At 43.8% G+C, this 16,375-nt stretch overlaps 1 protein-coding gene across 5 annotated transcripts in view; it reads right to left on the bottom strand.

The window, feature by feature from the left end:
- GIGYF2 (GRB10 interacting GYF protein 2) overlaps positions 1–9,827 on the bottom strand; it is a 130,121-nt gene extending 120,294 nt beyond the window's left edge. For 3 of the 5 annotated variants that reach the window (XM_084778570.1, XM_084778573.1, XM_084778574.1), the window contains exons 1-2: positions 9,676–9,827; positions 1,588–1,652 (exon numbers count right to left, since the gene is read on the bottom strand). The gene's annotated coding sequence lies outside the window, so the exon portion shown is untranslated. Of the gene's footprint in view, positions 1–1,587; positions 1,653–5,523; positions 5,586–9,660 lie in introns of all 5 variants that reach the window. The other 2 variants (XM_084778571.1, XM_084778572.1) reach the window with 2 other exon arrangements.
- Positions 9,828–16,375: the final 6,548 nt, after the last annotated feature.

The following is a 16,375-nucleotide window of genomic DNA, read 5'->3' as shown; positions in this document are numbered from 1 at the left end:
CATACATATGTAATGCACACACCAAAACATCTTCAGCCAGAAAAGAAAGTATAGTAAGAAGTCAGATCTGTGGCCTATTGTTACATAAAGGTACCACTTTTATTAGTAATTACGAGTCCTTACAGGGGGGAAAAAAAAATTCCAGTATGTGGACTGGAGAGATGGCTCAGATGGCTCAGCAGGTAAAAGCACCTTCTGCTATACTCACAAGCTTGAGTTCAAAGATATCAGGAAAGTTATTCTTTCCTCCGATCTACACATTGTGGTACACACATACACACCACGTGTACACACAAACTAAATGCAAAAGGGATTTATTCTATCTATCTATAGGAGGAATATAATAATTTTGTTTTCAAGAGGTCTCATTGTGTAGCTCTAGCTGTCATGACATTCATTCCACACACGTACACACATACATCATACACATACCACATAAAAATGCAATTATTTTTGTTGCTGTTATTTTCCAGGGGTAGGTGTGAGACAGAGTTTCTCTGTGGAGCCTTGGCTGTCCTGGACTCACTTTGTAGTCCAGGCTGGCCTCAAGATTACAGCAATCTACCTGCCTCTGCCTTCCTGAGTGCCAGGATTACAGACATGCACCACCTTAGCCAGCTATGTAATTTTTTAATATAAAAAATTTTTAAGTGAACTATAAGGTTCCAACATTGATGCACGGTAAGAATTACTGGGCCTCATTCTCCAAACAAATGCATATAAGTTACATTTTCAGGACATCTAAGTTTAGCAAGACATATAAAAATTCTTCTAGAATGCTAGAAAAGAAAAATGTCTAGAAGTTTCTGTTGGATCTACCTTATACGAGCTACCATTATGCACTCTTCTGAGATCTGCAAGTAATCTTGGAGGCAGGGGACTTTCAGGTCACTGTTTTTGTCCTTCTAGAGCCCAACCCTTGCCACACTAAATGAAACAAAAGTGGAAAACCAAATCAAATACAATCTGTCATATTTCCTTCATAGGAGCTAGGAACCTACTCTAGTTATCAGTGGCATTGGAGCTCAAGTTTACCTGTAACCCCAAGAATAAAGCAGTCATTTTCTTCTACATGTTTGTTAAAGCATAAAGTCGTGACTACAAAAACACAACTAAAACAGAACAAACAAACCAACTTACAACCAACTGGGAAAGAAGTACACACTAGACATTATGACTGCCAAATGCTTCCTAATTTATGGTTCAAGTCCCTCATGAAGCAACAACTCTTGGGTCCTTTGAACATACCTTAGCCTCTCGGCACATCTGCCCTCAAAACATTGCTCTTCCCACGCCTTGTCATCAAAAAATATTACAATAGTTTCAAATACAAAGTCACACTATGAACCATTCCGGAAAGGGTATGTTTTTCTCATTCATAAAGGTCCAAAAGGTACCAGAATTTTATTCTATCATCTGTAACTTCAGAAGAAACTGAAATCTAAAAGCAAAAATCAACTCCACTCTGGAGCTCTGAATAAAATTCAATGGTGTTAACACTTACCAACACACACAAGGTTTGGATCCTTAAGGGGCTAGGGAACTAGTGGCTTAAACTTGCAATCATGTGCTTGTCTTCTAACTTACCTGTTCAAAAGTTCTGCTATCTCACACCAGGAGATTTCAGCAAATGTGTTCAGGTCTTTTTAACACTGTAAGTAATAAAAAGTATTAATGTAAATCACCTAGCAATCTCAGTAAACTTTAAAAGAACAAAATTTTCTCATAAATATATTTTTACAGAAAATAGCTTCCAAACCTGACTCTAGACTGGTTACAATACTAGGACCATCTGATCTGTCTGGAAATCAGACCCTCTTTCTGGCACAGTAGCATGTCCTGTAGCAATGCTCAGGAGACTAAGGAAAAGATTACCTGAGCATAGGAATTCCTCAAGACCTGGGCAGTATAGCAACACTGTCTCAGAAAACAACAACAAAAGTCAACAACAAACTAAACTCTGTCACATCTAGAGAATCTCACTAGTTCTACAGAAAGCTGGAAAAGTACTGTTCTTAAATAAAAGTCCTAAGTGGTTTGGGTAACAATGACAAACACCATTTGTGAATTCAAGGAAGTGATTACTTGGGGCTTCCCTTCAAAATTGCTTTATAGGGCTGTGGCACTAACCTTTAAAGCCTATCTGAAGGCAAAAAGGGAAAAAACAGCACCATCATCACAATAATGTGAATCCTATGCAAACAATGCCTAAGCCCCCAGAAATCTGACTGGTGCAAAATGTCCCACAAGTAAAGCCTTCAGGTGTGTCTTTAGCTGCTAAATCACAACCTGCTTGTTTTTTGAGACAAGGTCTCAACTATGTAGTCCTGGCAAATTCGAGAAACCCACCTATCTCTACCTCCCAAATGCTGGTATTAAATTTATCTATCACTATGGCCTGGCCTATAGCCTGTTTCTAATGCTGTGTTGAGACAGAATCTTAAAAAACCACAAGTGGATTTGCAGTTACAAAAAGTGTTCAAGCACAACTACAAGTAGTTTCTTAGCTAAAAGAAAATGAGAAGAATACTGTCCAAAAAAGGTAAGGCATGTTTGCACATACCTATAACCCCAGTACTGAGGAGGCAGAGAGGAAGGAGAGTCAAGACACTGAGGCTTGCCTGGACTACACAGCAAGAGCTTGTCTCAAAAGGGCTAGAGAGATGGCTCAGTGGTTAAGAGAACTGGCTGCTTTCCCAGAGGACCCAGATTCAATTCACAGCACCCACATGTCAGCTTACAATCATTTCCATTGCCCTCTCTGGCTTCTCCAGGCATGAGGCATGCACATAGTACACAGAAATACATGTAAGCAAAACACCCATACACACATAAAATTAAACAGCTTTTTGTTTTTTCAAAACAGAGTTTCTCTGTGTAGCCCTGGTTGTACTGGGCTGGCCTTGAACTACAGAGATCCCCCTGCCCCTGCCCCTGCCCCTGCCTCTGCCTCCCTGAGCGCCTGGATTAGACAGTAATTTTTCAATTAAAAAAAAAATGAAGTTCACTATTTTATAAGCTGTAAGAAAACCCACTCCACTTTTATTTTGTGTGTGTGTGTTTCGAGATAGCCCTGGCTGTCTTGGAAATGTCTTTGTAGACCAGGCTGGCCTTGAACTCACAAATATCTGCCTGCCTCTCTGCATCTGTTTCCCAAGTGCTGGGATTAAAGGCATACGCCAGCCAGCTCCCACTCCACTTTTAATTCTGCAAAAAGTAAACATATTACATTGTCCTAAAATTCACCTGATAGCCTTAGATTTCTACATTTAAATCTTTTAGTTATTTATTCCTGTGTGTGAGTGTGTGAGTGTGTGTGTGTGTGTGTGTGTGTGTGTGTGTGTGTGTGTGTGTGCGTGCATGTGCGCATGAATGATTTATGTGTTGGGGAGCCTAAGGAGGCCAATGGAGTGTCTAACCCTTCTAGAGCTAAGTTGTGAAACGTAGGGTGTGGGTACTGACTGAACCCAGGTCTTCCTAAAGAATACCAAGTGCTCTTAGCTGCCAAGCCATTACTCCTACCCAATAACTCTACATTTTTAAGAGGAAAGAATGCCGGGCCTGGCTGTGGTGGTGCACGCCTTTAACCCTAGCACTTGAGAGGCAGAGGCAGGTGGATCTCTGTGAGTTCGAGGCCAGCCTGGTCTACAAAGTGAGTTCAGGAGAGCCAAGGATACACAGTAAAACCCTGTCTCGAAAAACCAAAAAAAAAAAAAATAATAATAATAATAATAATAATAATAATAAATAAATAAATAAAAGAATATTCAGACCCAAGCTGGAGCTGTATATAACTAACTCCATGAGCCAGGTGGTAGTGACACATGCCTTTAATCCCAGCACTTGGGAGACAGAGGCAGGAGGATCATGTCTACAGAGTGAGTTCCAGGACAGTCAGAGCTGTTACACAGAGAAATCCTGTCTCGAAAAATAAACAAAAAACAAAAACAAAAAAGAAATAATTAACTAAATGGCATAACTACTTGGCATAAATGAGATTCTGCGTTTGATTCCCTAGCAACATGAGGTATTAGCAGGCTAGTAACCTAGCACTCTGGAGGAAGGATGATCAAGAGGTTCAAGGTCATCCTCAGCTACATAGTTCAAGGCTGGCTTGGGCTGCATGACCTCCTGTTAGGGCGGGTGGAGAGGAAGGGAGGCACGCCATAACTGTGAGACAGTTCAGTGATATGGGGACTTGCCCTTAAGCCTGATAACCTGGGTTCCAACTCCAGGGACCTTTATGTTGGAAGAGCCAAATACACAAAGCTGACAAAGTCGTCCTCTATCCTCAATAGATACAATGCATAAATTGTTTTTAAACAAAAAGAAACAAAGTAAACATAAAACAAAATAAAAAATTAATTATATTTTGCAGAGATAAAATTCTTCAAGAAATCAAAAAACAACGACAACTCTAAAACCTCTACCAGAAAACACTATTAATGGAGCCACCAAGATGGCTCAGGGAATAAAGACACCCGCTGGCAAGCCTGATAACGTGATTCAATCCTTGGAATCCACATAATGGAAGGAGAAAACCAACTTCCATAAGTTGTCTACTGACCTCCACAGGCACCCAGGGGCATGGATGCATTCATATACCTACATACCCCATACATATATACACACACAAAATAAACAGATAAATAAACATGATTTTTAAAAAAGACTAATAAGGGTCAAGGAGAAGTAGAAAAACAAAGGTTCAGTTTTTGTAAGAATTAATTGCTAGCCGGGCGTGGTGGCTCACGCCTTTAATCCCAGCACTCGGGAGGCAGAGGCGGGCGGATCACTGTGAGTTCGAGGCCAGCCTGGTCTACAAAGTGAGTCCAGGACAGCCAAGGTTATACAGAGAGACTCTGTCTCGAAAAACCAAAAAAAAAAAAAAAAAAAAGAATTAATTGCTTTACAAGCAATCTTAAGAAAATTCAAGCTGGACGGTGGTGGCACACACCTTTAATCCCAGCACTCCGGAGGCAGACTGGCAGATCGCTGTGAGTTCAAGGCCAACCTGGTCTACAAAGTGAGTCCAGGACAGCCAAGGCTACACAGAGAGACTCTGTCTTGAAAAAAAAAAGAAAGAATGAAAGAAAGAAAGAAAAAGAAAAAACAAAACAAAAAGAAAATTCAACCAGTTTTGGTGGTGCACGCCAATAGGATTTGCTAAAGAAGGCAGAGATGCCCAGGATAACCAAGGCTACACAGCGAAACCCTGCCTCAAAAAACAAAAACAAACAAACAAAATCAATCAGTCAATCAACAAATATAAAAATAAAAATAAAAGAAGGCAGAGGTAAGAGGCTAGCCTGGGCTATACAATTTTTAGGCCTGGCAGTGGTGGTCTACGCCTTTAATCTCAGCACTGGGGAGGCAAAGGCAGGCAGATCTCTTGAGTTTGAGGCCAGTCTGATCTTGAGTGGACAGAACAACCAAGGCTACACAGTAAAATCCTGTCTCAAAAAAAAACAAAAAAACAAAAAAACAAAAAAAAAAACAAGGAAAATGGTATATTTAACTTGCCTCTAAAATACGTAGATTAACACCAACATAAATTGTAGATTCAACCTATAAGACTGGTCCAGCTATAGAATAAAACAGAAATCACAGAAAATTTAGTAAGCAGAGGCTAATGGAGAACTGCAGGGGGGGGAAGTCAGTGTGTTTTAAGCAACACAAATCTGGATCTTTTAAAAGGGCCAGGGATAAAATAGTTTGTCTTTCCACCAAAAAGGGTCTTCTCAGCAATTATTACCAATCTATCTTCCATTGTGAAGGTCAAAAAAAGAAAATACATGTACATTGTATAAAAATGCAGTCAGAGAACAAATAAACTGATATGACATCAAATACATTATAATTTGGAACTGTCATTCCAAACTTCAGCGAGGAAACGCGATGTGGATGTAAGCAGTTTTAACACTACCATCGCTGCAGAGCTCCATTCATACTCTGACCTTGTAATTCCAATAGTCATGTGACTTTGAGAGAAGTCTACTGTAAATTATTCTTCATATAGACAACTCATCAGCAAAAAGGTCCAGAAATCAAAATACTAAATTTACTAGGAAAGCTAAAATAAAATATTATTAAATTGGCCATTTATGAATATGAAAGCTGGGAGGCCCTCAGGAAAAAAAATTTCCCCTGTCTATTAAGCATCACATTTATTGGAGAGCTAGTCTAAAAAGAAAAAAAAATAAAACAGAAAACATTCTACATAAACAAAATGGTTTAAGAGGTATCCACAGGAAGTAGAGAAGGTCCCTGAGGCAGTTAAAACTAGGCTTGGACTGTATCGAATTAAAAGAAACTCTTTACGCTGGGCAGTGGTGGCACATGCCTTTAATCCCAGCACTCAGGAGGCCAGCCTGGTCTACAAAGCAAGTCCAGGACAGCCAAGACAACAGAGAGAAACCCCTGTCTCAAAAAAAAAAAAAAAAAAGAAAAAAAAAAAAGAAAGAAAAGAAAAGAAACTCTTTACTAACCAATTGTGGGTAATTTGAGTTAATATACTGATTCATCTGACTATATTCCTTTATTACCTGTATCTGAGAACAATTCCTCACTTCTAAATTTTCTCAAGTTTTCAGTTCTTTTCTGTTTTGGCAGTAGTGAGGGCTGAAATATTATTAAATTTGGCCATGCTAGGCAAGTATTCTACCACTGAGCCAGCTCTGCTGAGTCTTTTTTTCTCTCTTTCTCTTCTGAGTCTTACTGTCTCAGTAAGTTACCAAGCAGTCCCTAAGCTTGCAATGTTCCCACTTCAGTTAATCAAGAAACTGGGGGCCGGGCGTGGTGGCACACGCTTTTTATCCCAGCACTTGGGAGGCAGAGGCAGTCGGATCACTGTGAGTTCGAGGCCAGCCTGCTCTACACAGTGAGCCTAAGACAGCCAAGGCTACACAGAGAAACCCTGTCTTGAAAAACCAAAAAGAAAAAGAAAAAGAAACTGGGATACCTTTCTTAAAAGCGCTTCCCTCTGAGAAGTATTCTCATGCAGTCTGACACCGATCACATCTAAAACCTCACTTTAAGATAATTCATTATAATTCCCTGAAATAGATGAACATCCTGAGTTTTCCACATGAATGGGAGACAGGTATCTTGGCTCAAGTCTATAGAATCTGATTTCCCATAGTAATTGGGAGGCTAGGGCAGGAAAGATAAATTTGAGGCCAGCCTGATTACACAGTGACTCTCTCCCCATCCCCCACCTGAGGAAAAAAAAGATTCCAGAACAGTAAACTATCTATCTCAACTTCCTACCAAAGAGGTCTGTAGGCGCATTCCTATCAGTTTCCTCCAGTCTCTCCAGACTAGATAGCTTCAGCTCTTCCAGCAAGCCCTTGACAGGTCCCACTTAAGTCCTAGCTTCTAGACTCAGGGTCTTTGCCCTTTCTGCCTCTTGGTAAAGAACCCCGCCCTCTACTTATCATGTGCTTCCTCAATTTTGAGTTTACCTGCAATGTCTCCTCAGGGGAATAAATTTAAAAATTAACCCTTCCAGTATTATCCTGTCTTCCTATCTCATTTTTTCTCCAACCAATTAGTGCTCCGTTATACAGATAGTACCTGCACAGACTTAAGAGTTTGCATTTCACTATGATGTGAAAACAATATGGGCTCAGCAGAAATCATTCTTCACATTTTGAGTTCTGATTTCTTCCTGGGTTAGCAACATGCAGTACAACAGTCCCTGGCACTGTTGGCTAAGACCAGAGAGTCACAAAAAAAAAAAATCACATAAAGTGTAGCCATACAATCACAAGGGGAATAATCAAGATTGTATAGGAGGCTTTGCTGTTAAAATGGGCAGTAGGCTGATTGTATTAAATGCATTTTCAGCTTATAATCGGTTTAAGGATGTAACCCCATCATTACATCAAGAAGCATTTGTATCTTTTCACTTAAGTATTTAGATGTCTAGGAATGAGCTCCACAGAATCAGGAATTTTTGTCCCTCTGGCTCCAGACCAGTCCTCCGGCTGTGGAAACAGTTTTCCCTTGTCCAGATGCTCGGTGGGGAAGGCAAAGGCAGGGAAGGCAAAGGCGCACCTCTCCGGGGCAGGAGCATATAACATTGTAGTAAATCCTTGAAGTTAGTCCAAAATGGGGGGAAAAAATAGTATGCTTCTTCCCTTCTTCTCTAGCCACAAAACCTAAATACCCAAAAAAAGGTCTTTTCCTTTCTAGCAAATCACTAACATCATCTACATTAGCCATTCAGTGTTGATATTTTTCCAGACACATGTCACTTCTGAATGTTTTTCTAGTCTCTCCCCCCTCTTCTTCTTCCTCCTCCTCCTCTTCTTTTCTCCCCTCCCCCCAAGAGAGGGTCACTTTGTAGACCAGGCTGGCCTTGAACAGAGATCCGCCTGCCTCTGCCACCCGAGTGATTGGATCAAAGGCCTGTGCCACCACACCCAGCTTCTAGTGTCTTCTAGTGTGAAGATAAAGTACATATCCCAGTTTAAGTAAAAAAAAAAAAAGCTTCTACGCTAGGAAAACATCATTAAGTGAGGACTGTGTATTTGTTCTAGCCAAAATGGAAAAGTTCTGCCAGTCAGAGGCAGAAAATTAGAAGGATGAAAATTAACGTATAAAAAGCATGATACATTTTTTATAATGTATTAGTCATTGTTGCTAAACAAGAGAAACTACATAAGACTACAGTCCCTAAATACAACACTCTGAGCCAAAACTACCTATAATCCAAGGTATACGGTACTAAGATGGAAAGCCATCTCGGATTCCGAATCCCTTAATTTATGTTGGAATACTCACCTTACTAATAGAGCCACTAGGTGTGTTTAAGTGCTTTGACTTTCAAGAAAACGGGAGGTGAGGGGAGACAGGACTAGAAAAATGCAAAGCCACGTTACTGCTTCCCAAATGCGGTCTCACAACCTGTTTCTTTCAAACCCTCCCAATCCCCTGCTCGCTTGACTGATTGATATTTGAGCTACAAAACTGAAGTGTGCAAGAGTGCTTCGTGGGAAACTGCTTGCCCATTTCAACCCGGTGTGAACATTCGGGTCGCCAGAGCTGCCCCGGGCTCTACTTTCCCAAGCCTCTCAGCCCCAAGATCAGATCATGACTCCACCTCGCCTGGGGCCTGCTCCAGACCAGTCCTCCGGCTGTGGAAGCGGTCTTCCCTAGTCTAGATGTTCGGTGGGGAAGGCAAGGGCGCACCTCCTCGGGGCAGGTGCGGACAGGAGCGCGGGCAGGAGCAGCTGTCGGCTCGCAGCAGCTGTTAGCCAGGGCACCCCGAGGCTGCGCGGGTGGCCAGGCGCGAGGAGCGAGCAGCGGAAGGCTAGCCCTCCGGCCTGACACTGCCCACCCCGCCTCCCGCCTCCTCTCCTTGGCTTCCCCCCGCGATGCCACGGGGGCGAAGACGGAGGGCTGCCCTCGGACGGGACGCGCCCCGGCCCGCCGCGGCCCTCACACGGGAGGAAGCTCCGGCCAACCCCACACCTGCCCTGTCCCCACATCTGACGCCCCCAGCCGGCCGCGGCCGCTGCCGGGCAGCCAGTGTGTGTCCATGCGGCCGGCTCGGGCCGGAGCGGCGGGGACGCCACGGTGGGCACCAGGCCACCGCGGCTCGAAGCGCCACAACGGGGCCTGGGCACGGAATGACTGCCGGCAAGGGAGACACACCGAGCCACTGGTTACCTGCGGTCCGGGACAGGAGTCTCTCAGAACCCAAGTCAATCCTCAGCCTCAACAACACAAGATGGCCGACACGTCGCCACGCACGTCACGTGATCCCGCGCGCCGCCCCGCCCCCTGTCCCGCCTACAGCCCCGCCTCGCTCCCTCCCTGCTCTCCGGCTTCCCACGACATCTTTCCCTTTCACTGCGACCCGCCCCTCCGCTAGGACACGCCCTTTCCTGAGACCCGGATGCAGGGCTGGGAGAGGGCGGAGCCCGGAGCGGCGCAGGCGCACACTGGGGCCTTAGGCTGCATCTCCTTCCTGTCCTACAGTTGAGCTGGTTCCCAAGTTGGAACTTAGCCACACGCCCTATGACTCACCGTCTCACTGTCCGGTGCATCCAATCCAGTACCCCTTTGCAGTACTCCACATCACTTAGAAACTGGTTTTCGAAACTAGAACTTTTCCACATCTTTTGGTCTAGTATTTTCCTTCCAGTTTCCATCATGGGGCCAAAGATGGGGCTGAAATCCAAAACAGTTTTCCTTCTCTTAGAAATAGGAATTCGCAGCCGGGCGTGGTGGCGCACGCCTTTAATCCCAGCACTCGGGAGGCAGAGGCAGGCGGATCTCTGTGAGTTCGAGGCCAGCCTGTTCTAAAAAGCGAGTCTAGGACAGTCAAGGCTACACAGAGAAACCTTGTCTCAAAAAAAAAAAAAAAAAAAAGAAAGAAAGAGAAAGAAAGAAAAGAAAAGAGAAAAAGTCATTCTGGAGTATTGTAATATTACAGCTGGAAAAAATTTTAAAGTTCCGACTCCTACCACATGCAAGCTTACAACCCTTTATATACTGCATTCCTGTTTTAGGGACGCTAGATAACGAATAGAAAACCGAAGACAGCTGTCTTTCTGGATGTACTCTACTTTTCTATTTGCTAACCCTGGCACATCTGCCATCATAAGTCACCCCAGTCTTCCTGGCACCATTAGTCTTTTCATACAATCCAGGGTTTCCCACAACCGCTGAGACACATCAGCCCTTTTATCAGGGTCATGCCCATCAACTTGTTACTCTTTTACAAATATACTCAGATGTCTTTATCTTAAAATTAAATGTTGAAAACTTAACTTTCGGAACCCAATGGTAGACAGACTCCCAACCTAGCCTGTTGGGAGTACTGGGTTCAATACATGGAAACATACACACACCAGCCTCCCTCTCTGCCTCCCTTCCTAAGTCTTGATTCCCTTTCAGGGTCAAACTATGTAAAAGAGCACTACATTCAGAGAGGGATGGTTAATCTTGACTGTCAACTTGATGGGATTTGGAATTACCATGGAAACAAGTATCTGGCCAAATTTATCGGAAACTTTCTAGGTTATGTTAATTGATGTGGAAACCCCACAAGTGGGTAAAGTGGGAAATACCATTCCATAAACTGGGGTTCCAGACTAAATAAAAAGAAGAAAGCAGGCTAAGCCTGGTGGCACATGCCTTTAATCCCAGCACTCTGGAGACAGAGGCAGGCAGATCTCTGTGAGATCAAGGCCAGTCTGATCTACAAAGTGAGTCCAGGACAGCCAAGGCTACACAGAGAAGCCCTGTCTGAGAAAAGAAAAAAAAAAAACAAGGAGAAGCAAGCTGTGCATCATGCTCTTCAAAGCTTTCATCATGCTCTACTTTCTGATCTTGGAAACAATGTGACTCCACAGCCAAGGTAGACCACACTCTTGAACTGTGAGCCAAAATAAGACCTTTGTCTCTTAAAAACCTTTCAGGGTATGTTACCACAGCAACAGGAAAGGTAACTAATACTGGGGGAAAGAACAAAGGAAAGGGGAAATATAGGTGATAGAGGCTAAGTTCAGCAGCATGGGAGTCAGAAGGAGCCATTGGAGATCTGTATTACTGCCAGCTTCCAGGTGTTGCTGACTCTGATCAACTAGGGTATCGCTCTCAAGAAAATATTATATTTCTTTCCTTCTTTCCTTTTTGTTTTGTTTGTTCATTTTTCAAAACAGGGTTTCTCTGCAAAGCCCTAGCTGTCCTGGAACTCTGTAGACCAGAGTGGCCTCAAACTCACAGAGGTCTTCTTGCCTCTGCCTCCTATGTGCTAGGATTACAATCATGCCCTTCCACCACCTGGCTCGTGGTAGGAATTTAAGCAGGAACACAAGGCAGAAATGATGGTGTACTGGCTGGTTTTGTGTATCAACTTGATACAAGCTAGAATCATCAGAGAGAAAGGAGCCTCAAGTTGAGGAGATGCCTCCATGAGCTCTAGCTTTAAGGCGTTTTTCTCAATCAATGTTAAATGCAGAAGGACCTGGCCCAGGGTGGGTGGCCATTCCTGGGATGATAGTCCTGGGTTCTATAAAAGCATGTTGAGCCAAGCTTGGTGGCGCATGCCTGTAATCCCAGCACTCGGGAGACAGAGGCAGGGGGATCTCTGTGAGTTAGAGGCCAGCCTGGTCTACAAAATGAATCCAGGACAGCCAGGGCTACACAGGGAAACTTTGTCTCAAAACCCCCGTGCTCCCCCCAAAAAAGCAAGTTGAGCAAGTCATGGGAACAAGCCAACAAGCAGCACACTCCATGGCCTCTGCATCAGCTCCTGCCTCCAGGTTCCAGCCCTACGCGAGTTCCTATCTCCAATGATCTGGAAGTGTAAGCCAAATAAACTCTTTCCTCTCAAGTCATGGTGTTTTGTCAAAGCAATAAAAACCCTAACTAAGACACATGGAGAGGGTTGCTTACTGGCTTGTTCCAAGGCCCGTTCTTAGTTAACGTTCTTGTACAACCCAAGACTGCCTGCCCAGGGAATTTTGCCGCCTACAGTGGTCCAGGCCCTTCTACATCAATTAACCACCCATGCAATCTCCCCCCTACAAGCCCACAGGCCAACCTAATTTAGGCAATTCCTCAGTGGGGAAGCCATTCCTCTCAGATGACCCTGGGCTGTATCAAATTGACAATTAGGGCTAATTAGAACACTGCCTTATGTTTAAACCACAAGAAGAGGTCTGTATGTGTGGCTTCTTCATCAACAGCCCTAACTGATGTCTCAGCCGACAGCCTGCGTCAACATCCAGACATCTGAGTGGAAAAAGCCACTGGACGAGTCCGGCTCTGCCAGTCAGGTCATCCCAGGCCATCAAAGCCCAAGACATCATGAAGGAGAGACAAGCACCTTCATGGCACTTTGTCTGAATGCCTGATTCATTGACTGCACCAGCATAGTAAAATGGACATTTGAAGCTATTATGTCTTGGAGTAATTTGTTCACAGCAATAGAGTCTGGAACATCATGATTATGGGTTAGATTCTGTCTCCCAGAAAAGGTATGCCTATCCCCCAAGTACCTCAGAGTGTGCCCTTATCTGAAGACATGTCTATTCAAAATAAAATGAGACAAGCTGGGGTAGGCACTAATCCAATATGCCTGGCGCCCTTATCAAAATGTGGAATTAAAACTATGCCTATAATCTCTGCACTCAGGAGGACGAGGCAGGAGGATCACTGAGTTCAAGGCCACCCTAGACTCTATAGTAAGACCCTGCTTCAAAATCCATGGTGGAGTTGGGGGGAGGGGTTGAACAAAAATACTCGCAGGGAGAGCATCATTTAAAGATGAACGCAGAGGTGAGGGTGATGTTTCTACAAGCTGAGGAACACCAAAAGTTGGTGGCAACCAGTGAAAACTGGGTGAAAGGCATGAGATGGATTCTCTCCCACAGCCTCAGTAATCAACCTGTAAGCGACTTGATGTCCAACTTCCAAAAACCAGACATGATGTCTTAGTAATTTTTATACTGCTGTGACAAAACACCATGACCAAGGAAACTTACAAAAGGAATCATTTAATTGGGCTTACAGTTTCAGAGGGTTAGCTTCTATGATGGCAGAGGCAAGGCAGCACAAACAGCTCAGCACTCACATCGAGATCCACAAACAGGGAGTAGAGAGAGGAAATGCTGGGAATGGCTAACTCTTTCAAAACCTCTCTCAGTGACACACCTCCTCCAACAAGGCCACAATCTCCTATTCCTCCCTGTGATGGCTATTCCTGGTTGTCGATTTGAATACATGTGGAATTAACTAAAAACCCTACTCAGGCTGCACATGGTATCACATGCCTTTAATCCCAGCACTTGGGAGACAGAGGGAGGTGGATCTCTGTGAGTTTGAGGTGAAGGCCAACCTGGTCTACAAAGCGAGTCCAGGACAGCCAGGGCTACACAGAGAAACCCTGTCTCAGAAAACAAAAAAATAAATTAATAATTAAATAAAAACCCTACTCACTGGGCACCGGGAAGGATTTTCAGTTAGTTGGCTTATTTGACATGATGTCCTGGTCACTTTTATTATATGGCTAGTTTGAAGGAGGAAGATCCACTGTAAAGCTGGGCCACGCCTTCTTCTGACAGCCTATCTAAGGACAAGGAAGAAAGAGGCTTTTGCTCTTTGCCTGCTTGCCCTCAATCTCACTTCACTGGCACTAGAGCCTGTTTCTTCCGGATTCCCATGAATACTGAAGACCAGCTGAGACATCCAGCCTTGTGGACTAGACAGCTGCTGAATTCTCAGACTTGCCATTGGGAGACAGATATTGTTGGACTAGCTGGACCACAGCCTGTAAGCCATTCTTTAAACCCTCTTTAAATACATATGTATATGTTTATGTAATATATTATATATTTATATAATTTTTAAATATTCTATCACTTCTGTTCCTCTTCCCCAACAGTTCCACCAAGTAAAAACCAAGAACATATGAGCCCTTGGGGGCCCCTTCTCATTCAACCTCCACACATGATTAATTTCAATTTCAGTTTTAAAGCCACTTTGTTTATGGCACTTGGTTATAACAGCCCTAGCAAGCTCATCATAAAGGGGAAGAGATAGACAGTTGAAACGAAGGATGAGCAGTAATGTGAGCTGAGGCTCTGAGTGATTGAAAGCCCGGGTAACCACCTATCATCTGTGGAGATGGAAGAAGCTCAGACCCTTGGGAGGAAAAAGTCTTGTTGATAGAGATGTCAGGTACATTAGGCCAGAAGAAGAAACTTGTCTCAGAGCAGAATCAGGAAAGGACCACTTGGCGGGGGCTGAACCTAGAGATGCATTGAAAGGCATGGGGTTGATGAAATGGTCTTGAAGTTAGTTCCTAGAAATGTCCAGGCAAGGAGAACAGATGGGGAGGAAAGAGATGGCGATAAGAATGAGGTCTGGGAAATTTTAAAGTAGATGGAAAGGGGAGTGGAACTGTTGGTTCAGAGGCCAGTAGCCACTCAGATTGGGACCTGCTAGGGCTAGGGTTTGCATGAAGTTTGTCCCCTTGTGGTAGTTTGAAAGAAAATGTCCCCCCAAAGACTCAGAGAGTGTCATTAATAAAGCAAGTTTAAGACACGGTGGTATCATCAAGAATTGGTTCTGAGTGATAATTTATTAGGGTGTTAGGGGTGTTTTCCTGGAAGGAATGAAGATAGTTCTTACGGGATTCTGACTGTTCCTGTGAGAGGGCTTTGTGAAAGTGTCATTCTACAGCTGGTGGGTGTCCTGGGTTCCACGCCCAGTGGGCTGGTCCAGGCACTTCTTGCCTCCGGATGAAAACCTTTCTCACTCAGAGGCAGCTAGGGTTCTTTAGGGTAAGACCAGGTACCCTCAAACTCACAACAATCCGCCTAGGCCTGCTGCATGACAGGATTATAAGTATCCGTCACTACTTCTAGACTCTGTTCTTTTCATTTCTTTAAAAAGAAAAGTAGTACAATTACTTAGCACATATGCGCCACAGGCTTCATGACTTCATGCCACAACCCAAGTGTGGAGATCAAAGGACAAATTTCAAGAGTTGGTTCCACCATGTAGGATCCAGGGCTAGAACTCAGGTCATCAGGCTCAGTGGCAGATTCATCCACAGAGTCATTTAATTTAGTCTTTCTTTTTCCCTTTTGTAGGTAGGTGAAAGCTTGAGACATGGTTTCCTGTAGTCTAAGTGTTCTGTAGCAGTGTCCTCCAATGACAAACCATTCTGTCCCCTAGGTAAGTAAACAACTCAAACTAACTTCAGGAAGCTCCTGAAATTGACTAGATTCACTAGGTTCCCTCCTTTCCAAGAGAAAATACTAAGGACTACTGAGAGTCATTCTCAGACAAGACAAGCTGCAAATAAGACTCTCAGAACAGCCTCTGGGAAGATGCAGATACAAACTCAGTTGCCTGGAAAAAGCTTGGACTAACTGAGCGCCTGGAAGGGGCCGTCCCCAAGCTGTTGAACCGCCTGCAGGCCATGCAGTGTGCTTCAGGTTCCCAGCTTCCGTGAGCTGTCACCGTGCTTTGCTGATTATAGTTGTCTTTAAGTCATTTCTGCTCCTGTAAGTAACCCCTCACCTACACTCCTGTTAGTAACTCCAATAAAACTCATTGGTTCACCACGTTGGAATTTGGTGGTGCCTGTATTTTGTCATGGGATCACTATCTAAGGTGAGAAGACATGTATGTGTTGTGTTTCCTCAGTGGAAGCCCATCACCCCACACGAGGTAAGTTGGTATCCTGGCCAGTTTTATGTCAACTTAATAAAAGGTAAAGTTATCTGGGAAGAAGAAATTTTTTTTAAAAAATTTATTATGTTTATTTACTTACTGTGTGCGGTGGGGGAAAAGGCCATGTCATGATGCCATGATACCTTCTGGAAATTGGTTCTCTCCAAAATATGAA

The sequence above is a fragment of the Acomys minous genome (genome assembly GCF_964271855.1).
Source record: "Acomys minous genome assembly, chromosome: 4".
Lineage (NCBI taxonomy): Eukaryota > Metazoa > Chordata > Mammalia > Rodentia > Muridae > Acomys > Acomys minous.
The sequence above is the reverse complement of the archived record's forward strand: the minus strand, read 5'-3'. Positions and strand labels throughout refer to the sequence as shown.